Source organism: Pseudochaenichthys georgianus, chromosome 10, assembly GCF_902827115.2.
Source record: "Pseudochaenichthys georgianus chromosome 10, fPseGeo1.2, whole genome shotgun sequence".
Lineage (NCBI taxonomy): Eukaryota > Metazoa > Chordata > Actinopteri > Perciformes > Channichthyidae > Pseudochaenichthys > Pseudochaenichthys georgianus.
In genome coordinates this window covers 40,353,924-40,363,533 of record NC_047512.1, presented here as the reverse complement: position 1 = coordinate 40,363,533, position 9,610 = coordinate 40,353,924, and the positions used below count along the sequence as shown (strand labels likewise).

General features: G+C 42.7%; 1 long non-coding RNA gene across 1 annotated transcript; it reads left to right on the top strand.

The window, feature by feature from the left end:
• Window positions 1–2,103: 2,103 nt before the first annotated feature.
• LOC139434710 (uncharacterized) lies at window positions 2,104–6,496 on the top strand. Its single transcript, XR_011644028.1, has 2 exons — window positions 2,104–3,853; window positions 4,446–6,496. It is a non-coding gene; the product is annotated as an uncharacterized lncRNA (long non-coding RNA).
• Window positions 6,497–9,610: the final 3,114 nt, after the last annotated feature.

Sequence of the window (9,610 nt, the reverse complement as noted above, 5' to 3'; positions counted from 1 at the left end):
TAAATTAATTTACTATATCAGTACCCTGTAGGTTTATATGTACGTAATCTGCGCGACTTGCGCGTCCACATCTCCACGTGCAGTGCTGCATACACATGGCTGAGTCAGCGATAACTCTCGAGGGGTGGAGGTATGCCCATTATTTTGAGTTCATCCGAAGAATAGACAGGAATGTGACGGTGAGGTGCAAACTGTGTCCAGGCCAGAAGCTGTTATCCACTGCTGTAAACACCACGTCAAACCTCAACAAGCACCTGCAAATAACACATGCTAAAGTGGAGCTACCGCACACGCTATTTGTTGTTTGTTTATATCACAGTCTGTTCTTCTTCTCTGTCTTCCGGTTGTTGCCTGTTTTGAATGACGAATACACACTACCGCCACCTGCTGGTAAGGAGAGTTATTGCCACTGTTACGTGCCAGGCAGGCTGTACCTGTGTGGTTTTCCTTCCCTCCTGTGTTTTTCTCTTCTCCCTGTCTTCTGCACAGCTAATCAGCAGCTGATCGGTATCTGCCTGTGCACCTGAGTCTGATGGCTGATTGGATCCTCTCACCCTCAGCTGGCCTATCAGCAACCAGGGCCGACCATAAAGAAGGCACCCAGGAAGTCTTCTCTCTCTCACTCTGGGCCTGTTGCTGAGGAAGGAACACGGCTGTGCTTAGCAACTAAAGCTCTTTGGAAAATCTGAACTTTGTTAATGTGTGTGTTGAGAGGTGGAGGAGTTAGGTAAGTCTGGGGTACCCTGTACATTTCTCACCACCGAGCTAACTATTGTTTAGACACACTAGGTAAGCGGATTGTTGCCACCCCTGTATATTGTTTTGTCAAATTCTTTGTAGTTAGTTAGTGAGGGTTTTTGTTTGAGTTTGGTTTCAAAGGATAGTTGTAGAGATAGGCCTGGTTTTGTTATGCTTGTTTCTTTTGTTTGGCACAATCCTTTGACTCCTCCTCCTCCTCCTCACAAACAGAGTTTCTGTTTAATTGTATTATCTGATAGGTTACAAGGAATAAACCTTTTGTCAACCTTTACTCTGACTCTCTCATACTTATTGGTTGTACGTTATTGTCTCCAGGTCCCCTAGACCTTAGTGGGGACGTAACAAATGGGGGCTCGTCCGGGATCTCTATTTTCCTGAAATAAAAACAACCAATAATTGAGAAGTCATTGTAGGTGTTGTACATTGGCTGAAAAATGGGTTTTGACTTACAGGACTTTATTGAAAGTCCAAGTGTTGATACGTTGTATTCCTGTCGCAAAGATGACATGTTATGTATCGCAGCTCACTTTAACATTACAGTAGACAAGTATAAAGTAAAAAAAGAGATAAGAGAGAAAATCCTGCAAAAACTAGAGGAGTTAAAGATTCTTGTAATCCCAAGCATGTCAACTCAGCCTAGGGCTGAGGTGTCTATTGAAGATGATAGGGAAAGAGTATTAGCTACACCTAGAGTTGACAAGTTTAGTCCTCAAGCTCCTCCTGCAACGCTTCCTAGGTTTGAGGCTTTCTCTCCGGGTAGCTTAGGTGCAAGTAGTAATGCCAAACTAAAAGTTCGTCTTGTCCGTCTTCAGATGGAGGGCCAGGAAAAGGAGCGTAGAGCGGACTATGAACACAGGCTGCAGATTCGCAAGTTAGAGATAGAAGCTGAGAAAGAAATCACGTTAAAGCGGCTTGAAGTTGATGCCCTGAGAATCTCTTCAGAGCAGACATTTGAGAGGTCAAGACCTTCACATACAGTCTCTCATACAAAGAGTTTTGATGTTAGTAAAAATATTGCTTTAGTGCCAACTTTTAGAGAGTCAGAGGTTGACTCATATTTTTGTGCTTTTGAGAGAATTGCTACCGCACTGGTCTGGCCTAAAGACATGTGGCCAATCCTACTTCAGTGCAAATTAGTAGGTAAGGCTCAGGAAGTGGTATCTTCACTTTCTTTGGAAGAAAGCTTGCAGTACGAAGTGCTTAAAGAGTCGATATTGCGTGCTTATGAGCTTGTGCCGGAGGCCTACAGACAAAAGTTCAGAAACCATAAAAAGTCTGCTACGCAGACATTTGTTGAGTTTGCGCGAGAGAAGGGCATTCTCTTTGATAAATGGTGTGCGGCTAATGAAGTGAAGGATCATTTTGAGAGTCTTCGTCAGTTACTTCTCTTGGAAGATTTTAAGAATTCTTTGCCTGAAAGGATGGTGATATTCTTAAATGAACAGAAGGTTACTTCACTGGCTAAGGCAGCTGTTTTAGCAGATGAATTTATGCTCACTCACAAGACTGTGTTTTCTTCACCCTTGCGCCCAGATAGAGTTTCAATATCACAAACCGGAAGACCTGATCTTGGCCCAACAACTTTTGAAAGGTCTAGAGGACCACCATCACCTCCACGGGGGCCCCGTGAGTGTAACTACTGCCATAAAACAGGACACCTTATTTCAGGGTGTCATTTCTTAAAGCGTAAACAACAATTTTCGCAACGCTTTCAAACGCCAAAAGGCATGGGACTCATTAAAGGCGTTTCCCTATCAGACATAGAAATGTCCCAGGAAGATGATGTACCTGATCCCTGTTTCAAACCCTTTATTTCCAAGGGCTTTGTTTCTTTAACAGGGAATCCTAAAGACCAGCTGCCAGTACAGGTACTTAGGGACACAGGAGGTTCTCAGTCCATTATTAGGGAAGGCATCTTACCTTTAACCTCCAGATCATCATGTGGATCAAGTGCTGTTGTTCAAGGGGTAGGCATGACACTAGTTGCGGCTCCTTTGCACAATGTTTATATTCACTCATCTCTTGTCAAAGGATTCTTTAAAGTAGCTGTCCTCCCTGCCTTGCCCATCAAAGGTGTTGATTTCATCCTCAGTAATGACTTGGCTGGGGGCAAAGTTAAGCCAGTACCTGAGGTCATTGATTCTCCTGATCTAAGTTTAGATGCAGAGAAATCAGCTGAAGTACCTCCCGAAATCTTTCCTGCTTGTGTTGTTACAAGGGCACAGTCAAAGAAATACGGAGAGGACTTGTCTGATTCTTTTCTTGCTACAGGGCAGTTTCTTGAAGACATGACAGTGTCGGACCGACTGCCAGAGGAGGCCCGGTCTGCTGGTGCTGGATCACCCAGTAACAGCTCAGAGCTTGTACAACTGCCTGCCACTCGGGAAGAATTCATGGCAGCCCAGTTAAGTGATGAAACACTTTTCTAAATGTCTCTCTTCTGTTATCAGTCAGGAAGAGGCCAAGTCAAAGAAGATGGCCTACATTATGGAAGATCACCTATTAATGCGTCGCTGGATTAGTGATGCCTGTGAGGAGTCAGACTCCTTAGCAATTTATCAAGTTGTCGTGCCAACAACCTATCGTTCTCAGGTGATATCCTTGGCTCATGATCATCCATGGTCAGGTCACATGGGGGTAACAAAAACATATCAAAGAGTTTTAAAACACTTCTTTTGGCCAGGTCTTAAGTCTGATGTAGTTCTTTATTGTCGAACATGTCATGTGTGCCAAGTTGTTGGTAAACCGAATCAGGTGATTCACCCTGCTCCTCTCATTCCTATTCCGGTAATGGGAGAGCCATTTGAAAGGGTGATTGTGGATTGTGTGGGACCCTTACCTAAAACTAAAACTGGGAACCAGTTTGGAAAAGGTACCGTTCTCTACCTTGGTCAGCAGGTTGGTCGGGGGAAGGTGTGCCCTGCTGATGCAAAGATCAGGGCAATTGCCTCCCTCCCAGTGCCATCCACCAGGAGGGAACTTCGCCGCTTCCTAGGAATGGCAGGGTACTATCGCCGTTTCTGCAGAAACTTCTCATCGGTGGCGGCCCCACTCACTACGTTGACCAGTCCCTCAAAGTCTTTCGTTTGGTCCGGTGAGTGTCAGCAGTCATTTGAGAGCCTAAAAGGTATTCTGTGTTGTACTCCTGTTCTTTCTGCACCAGACTTTTCGAAGCCATTCAAGCTCGAGGTCGATGCCAGTGGAGTTGGGACAGGGGCTGTTCTTCTACAAGAAGATGCACAGGCTATCGATCACCCCGTGAGCTACTTCTCCCGAAAGTTCAACAAACATCAGTTGAAGTACTCTACTATTGAGAAAGAAGCTTTAGCTCTATTGTTTGCCTTGCAGCACTTTGAGGTGTATCTTGGCTCCAGTGTAAAACCTATTAAGGTATACACTGATCACAATCCACTGGTTTTTCTTTCAAGGATGTACAACCACAATCAACGCCTTATGCGTTGGTCGTTGATTGTCCAGAACTACAACCTTGACATAAGCCATAAAAAGGGGTCCGATAATGTTCTTGCCGATGCACTATCTCGTGCTATGTAAATAGAATGTTCATTGTAAGGGCCAAACATACTGTTTGGATTTATATGTGTGGGGGTGTTACGTGCCAGGCAGGCTGTACATGTGTGGTTTTCCTTCCCTCCTGTGTTTTTCTCTTCTCCCTGTCTTCTGCACAGCTAATCAGCAGCTGATCGGTATCTGCCTGTGCACCTGAGTCTGATGGCTGATTGGATCCTCTCACCCTCAGCTGGCCTATCAGCAACCAGGGCCGACCATAAAGGAGGCACCCAGGAAGTCTTCTCTCTCTCACTCTGGGCCTGTTGCTGAGGAAGGAACACGGCTGTGCTTAGCAACTAAAGCTCTTTGGAAAATCTGAACTTTGTTAATGTGTGTGTTGAGAGGTGGAGGAGTTAGGTAAGTCTGGGGTACCCTGTACATTTCTCACCACCGAGCTAACTATTGTTTAGACACACTAGGTAAGCGGATTGTTGCCACCCCTGTATATTGTTTTGTCAAATTCTTTGTAGTTAGTTAGTGAGGGTTTTTGTTTGAGTTTGGTTTCAAAGGATAGTTGTAGAGATAGGCCTGGTTTTGTTATGCTTGTTTCTTTTGTTTGGCACAATCCTTTGACTCCTCCTCCTCCTCACAAACAGAGTTTCTGTTTAATTGTATTATCTGATAGGTTACAAGGAATAAACCTTTTGTCAACCTTTACTCTGACTCTCTCATACTTATTGGTTGTACGTTATTGTCTCCAGGTCCCCTAGACCTTAGTGGGGACGTAACAGCCACTCACTCATGCGCAGTTCGTACGTGCTCGGCTGAAGTCTTTGCGGTGTCTGGTTCCAGTGCAACACATGGCCAACACGCAGGAGAACACGCCGACGCAACAGAGTGAGCAGAGATAGACTGCGCAAAATATACAGATAGCAGGAGACAGAGAACAGCCATGGTCAGATAGCAGGAGACAGAGGACAGCCACGGTCAGATAGGAAAACATTCAGGATCTGGATCAGTCTTATGCGACAATGGAAACTGAACTAAAGAGAACATTTGAAACTTTAGCAGTCTGCGTGATCTGCTTGCAGGGAGGGGCGGGCCGGCCCTGCGAGTAAAGTAACGAGTAAAGTAACGAGTTACTTTATGTAGAGAGTAACGAAGTAGTGTAATATATTACTTTTTAGTTTTTTAAAGTAATATGTAATATATTACTTTTTTTTAGTAACGATCCCATCTCTGCTGAAATGTTACATTTATAATTTGTAGTTCAGGACCATGGACAATGCAGCTTCCTTGCATTGACAGTTCTCTGTGCTGAATTTCCTTTGTCTCATTTTTAATGTTGTGACCTGTCTGGTTTAAATGAGTGTGTTGCTGCTTTGATGAAGCCTAATTTGATAATGTTTCAAATTAATTTCTGAAATATTTCGTTAATAAATATTTCATGAGTAATATAGTTGTCTTTGTCACATTTTATTTGGCATTAGTAAATAATTATGCACATTTACAGATATTTTACATGATATCAGTGATAACACGTGTTATAAGGGCTATTTTGCACAATAGGTGTGTCTTGAGATTTTTACTTGTCCTTTGGTGTGCCTTGGGCACAAAAAGTTTGGGAACCACTGGTCTAGTAGATACAGGGGCCCTTCTCTTTTTGACCACAGGGCGATGCACGAAGATGGTGGGTATAGCCTCTGCGCTCAGCCTAGTCTTGCCCTTTTTTGTCTTGACAAACGAGTGACTTGAGGTTACTTCACACACAGAACAACTGAGTTTTGTCTGCCCACATACATTACTCCATAGTGGTTGAATACACAGTATTAGGAAACACTTTATACTTACTGGACATGTTATACTCATTACATACTGTATATAAAATATGACCAAGAATGTGAGACAACTTATAGAAATTCATATCACATCTGTTACTGATGCCATTTGTCATACTTTGTTAAACTCACAAATAATAAAGTTCCATAACTTCAGTTGGGAACAAAGACCACACATTATCTCCCCAAGGCAATTTCCCATCCAATGGGTGTGCTGTGTGTGTATAACCCTTTCTCCTGTCTGTTACTCCCTCTTTCAGCACAAGAACCAGAGGGGGATTCAATGGAGCCTGAATACATGCACTGAGACCCTCACCCTGCACCCTGAGTCTCAACTCTGTGTTTTTCAAGCCTTTCCCTGTTTTTTTGTATTAAACAAAACATTAAGCTTTCCCAATGGTGTGGTTTTCATTTTGTGAAAAAGTGCAAAAAAGTGTTTGTATATAAATCACATATTTTTTTTGCTGTTGGTCGTGAAATTGCTCCTGCTTCCTCCGCTCTGTGTCAGTGGGGAAGCCGTACGTTCGTACTCCTTTCTCTGAGCGATTGGAGCATCCCCAGGCAGCACAGCAAACCATGGTGGCGACTAGGAGGCAGCACAGCAAACCAGGACAACACGGAGGAAAAGGCACCGACAAACTGCATGATATGCTATTCAATGTTTATTGAATTCCATGTATTTGCAATGGATGTTCCTAAAGCAACACATTTAACATCATCATCATCATCATCATCACGCTGCTGCTGCTAGTCCTTTGATAGTCACCTGTCGGTCTCCTGTCCTTTCTGAAAGCCATAAAGATGACATTAGTCATTTAGATAACTTGTGTCCTCAATTACCAGGGGATTATTGAAACTACCATGAATTTAAGAAAATGGTAGAAATGAATCTAATCTGAATTTTAAAGCATTACTTTAGATCCTCTCCCGCTAAATGTATCAATAAACATTAGAAAGTGATGCTCCTGACTACCATACAAGTTTAAGAAGATAATATTGGTTTTAAAGAATTCAAAGCTATAAATAAACAGCAACAGGCTCTTTAACCAAGGCACTGTTAGCCTAACATGTAAACTAGTTGTTCACACTAATCCTAATATTATCACTTAATATTAGCAAATTCTATTTTATTTTTTAAAACATATTGATGTAAATACATACACATATCGATTTGTTGTATAAATATTGCAAATCAAAACCTTTATTCACTAATAATTACCAAAAATCGTAGTTCTATCTCCTGTTATCATTGCATTCACATTGCCCGCCATGAACTTCCGGGGAACGATCCTCGTCTACATGAACCACGTGACGATAACCGTTTTTGGACTTCCGTTGTCTTAACTCTTCTATTATACAGCTCTGAGTCGGGTCTTCGGCTGGGGTCCGTTCTGGATTCAATGACGATGTAGACGGAACACTGCCATCACCCGTTGTTTGGGAATGTTCCTCCTCACGAGTCCCAATGTAATCATCTAGAACAGCAAAATGACTTGTTAATTCCACAAACTACTGCAGCACAATACTAAATAGCAACAACAACTATAGAAAAGAAAAACTGAATGTAAACAATGGCATATATGGTGTTAGCAAACAATAGCTCTAGCTAAGGCTATCTACCTTAGCTAGCTATGTAGCTCTTCGGGGCTCCATAAAAGCATGGGTTGTCGAACATTAATGTAAGGATAAAATAGACTTCTTTGTTAGAAGTAGTGTTAATTTCGTCAGCTATTTTTTTATTTAGTTTTAGTCTTAGTCCTGTGTTAAATTTCCTTTTTAGTTTTAGTCGTATTTAGTCACCTTCATCCTGTTTTTATTTAGTCAAGATTTAGTCGACTAAAAGTCTGAGCATTTTCGTCTTATTTTAGTCAAAGAAAACTAATTATTTGAGTCTACTTTTTGTCAATGAAAACTGTTGAGTCTTTTTCAGGCATCAGATTATATAGAACATTTCAGTCAAACTAGTCTAGCCAAAACCAATAATTTGTCATTTTAGTATATAAATAAATAAGATTATCTTGTCCTTATTTGATGAAAAACACAGGTTGAATGATTTAAGAATGCATATTTGCAGAGAGTATCTGGTCAGGTTTGTGGTGGTTTTACCAGCTGTGTTTTGGCCACATTGCTTCCCTTCTGATAAAACAATGCATCCGCTTTTTTTCTCCGCCTCATTGTAGCGAAAATGGGCCCAAATATCACATTGTTTCTTTCTCCCAAGCAGTGGTGGCTTTAGACTTTTTCGTTGTCAGTCATTTTGACGGACAGGATCGTAACATTTCCGTCATAATCCATTATTATCCGTTGAGTGCACAATGTATCACTCACTCGCGCTGACGGAGGGGTATTCGGTTAACGCGACCACTGCTCCTAAGCCCTGTTGTTGCCATTTTATTTTCTGTTAAATAAGGTTAGTTAGACCATGAGTTAGACCCGAGTCTTCCTGACAGTTCATATTGTGCCACTGCCCGGTGTAATTCAAATGTACCGCCGCGCGCAGCACAGAAACAGCTGCTGCTCTGCCGCAGCACCGGAAATGGAACTGCTGGGAGAAAAAAATGACTATCAGAGATTTAACGTTATCTTTGATAATATTTCGTCTCCTCATTTGTCAACGAAAGTAAAGAGAGATTTTGTCATAGTTTTTATTTAGTAAACTACATTTTCGTCTCGTCACTTTTCGTCAACGATATTGCATGATGATTTCGTTACAGTTATTGTTTACTGCCGTCGGTGCCGTCTCGTCATCGGCTCGTTTTCGTCATGGAAAAAACGGTCGTTGACGAACATATTTCGTCATAGTTTTAGTCAACGAAATTAACACTAGTTAGAAGTGAGCGTACCTTGCAGGGACTCCAGTAAAGCCGTTGCAGAGTCCAGGCCTCCCTCCCAACGTTGGCCGGTCTATGGCCGTAAATCTGGTCCAACAAGTCGAACCACTTCCATTGTTTGAGACCCGCACCACTCGTGTTGTTGTTGTCCTCGAAAATCCGCGTTCGGACATCTGTGCAGAGACATCCTGGAAAAACGTTTACATTTCGCGTTGTTCCGTCGAGCTCCCGCTGGATTTTATCATCCCCAATGAGATGAAGGAACGTCGTCACCTGCTCGGTCGACCACGGTGTGCTTTTCTTAAAAAACGTAGCCATTTTTGTAGCTCCTCCGTTTACAAAATGCTGTTTATAAAAATGCTGCAAGCTTGCTTCTAAATATATATGTGACGCTAGGGATGAACTGGAGCGCAATAGAACCACGATTTTATGGGGCCGGAAAAAGAGGGAAAAAGTACCCGCTAGCCGGTACTAGGCTATATGGAAAGGCCACCAAAAACTGGCCTGGCCGCTTGAGGACGGTTAAGGACGCTTAAACGGGGCTACCCGCTGCAGTGGAAATGCGCCATTAGACAGGAGACATGCTGTGACCCTGCTGAAGGGCAGCCAGCGCAGGAGGCTTCACATGTTGATGGAACATGTGTGTTGTACTCCTGTTTTCACTTTAGAGCCCTT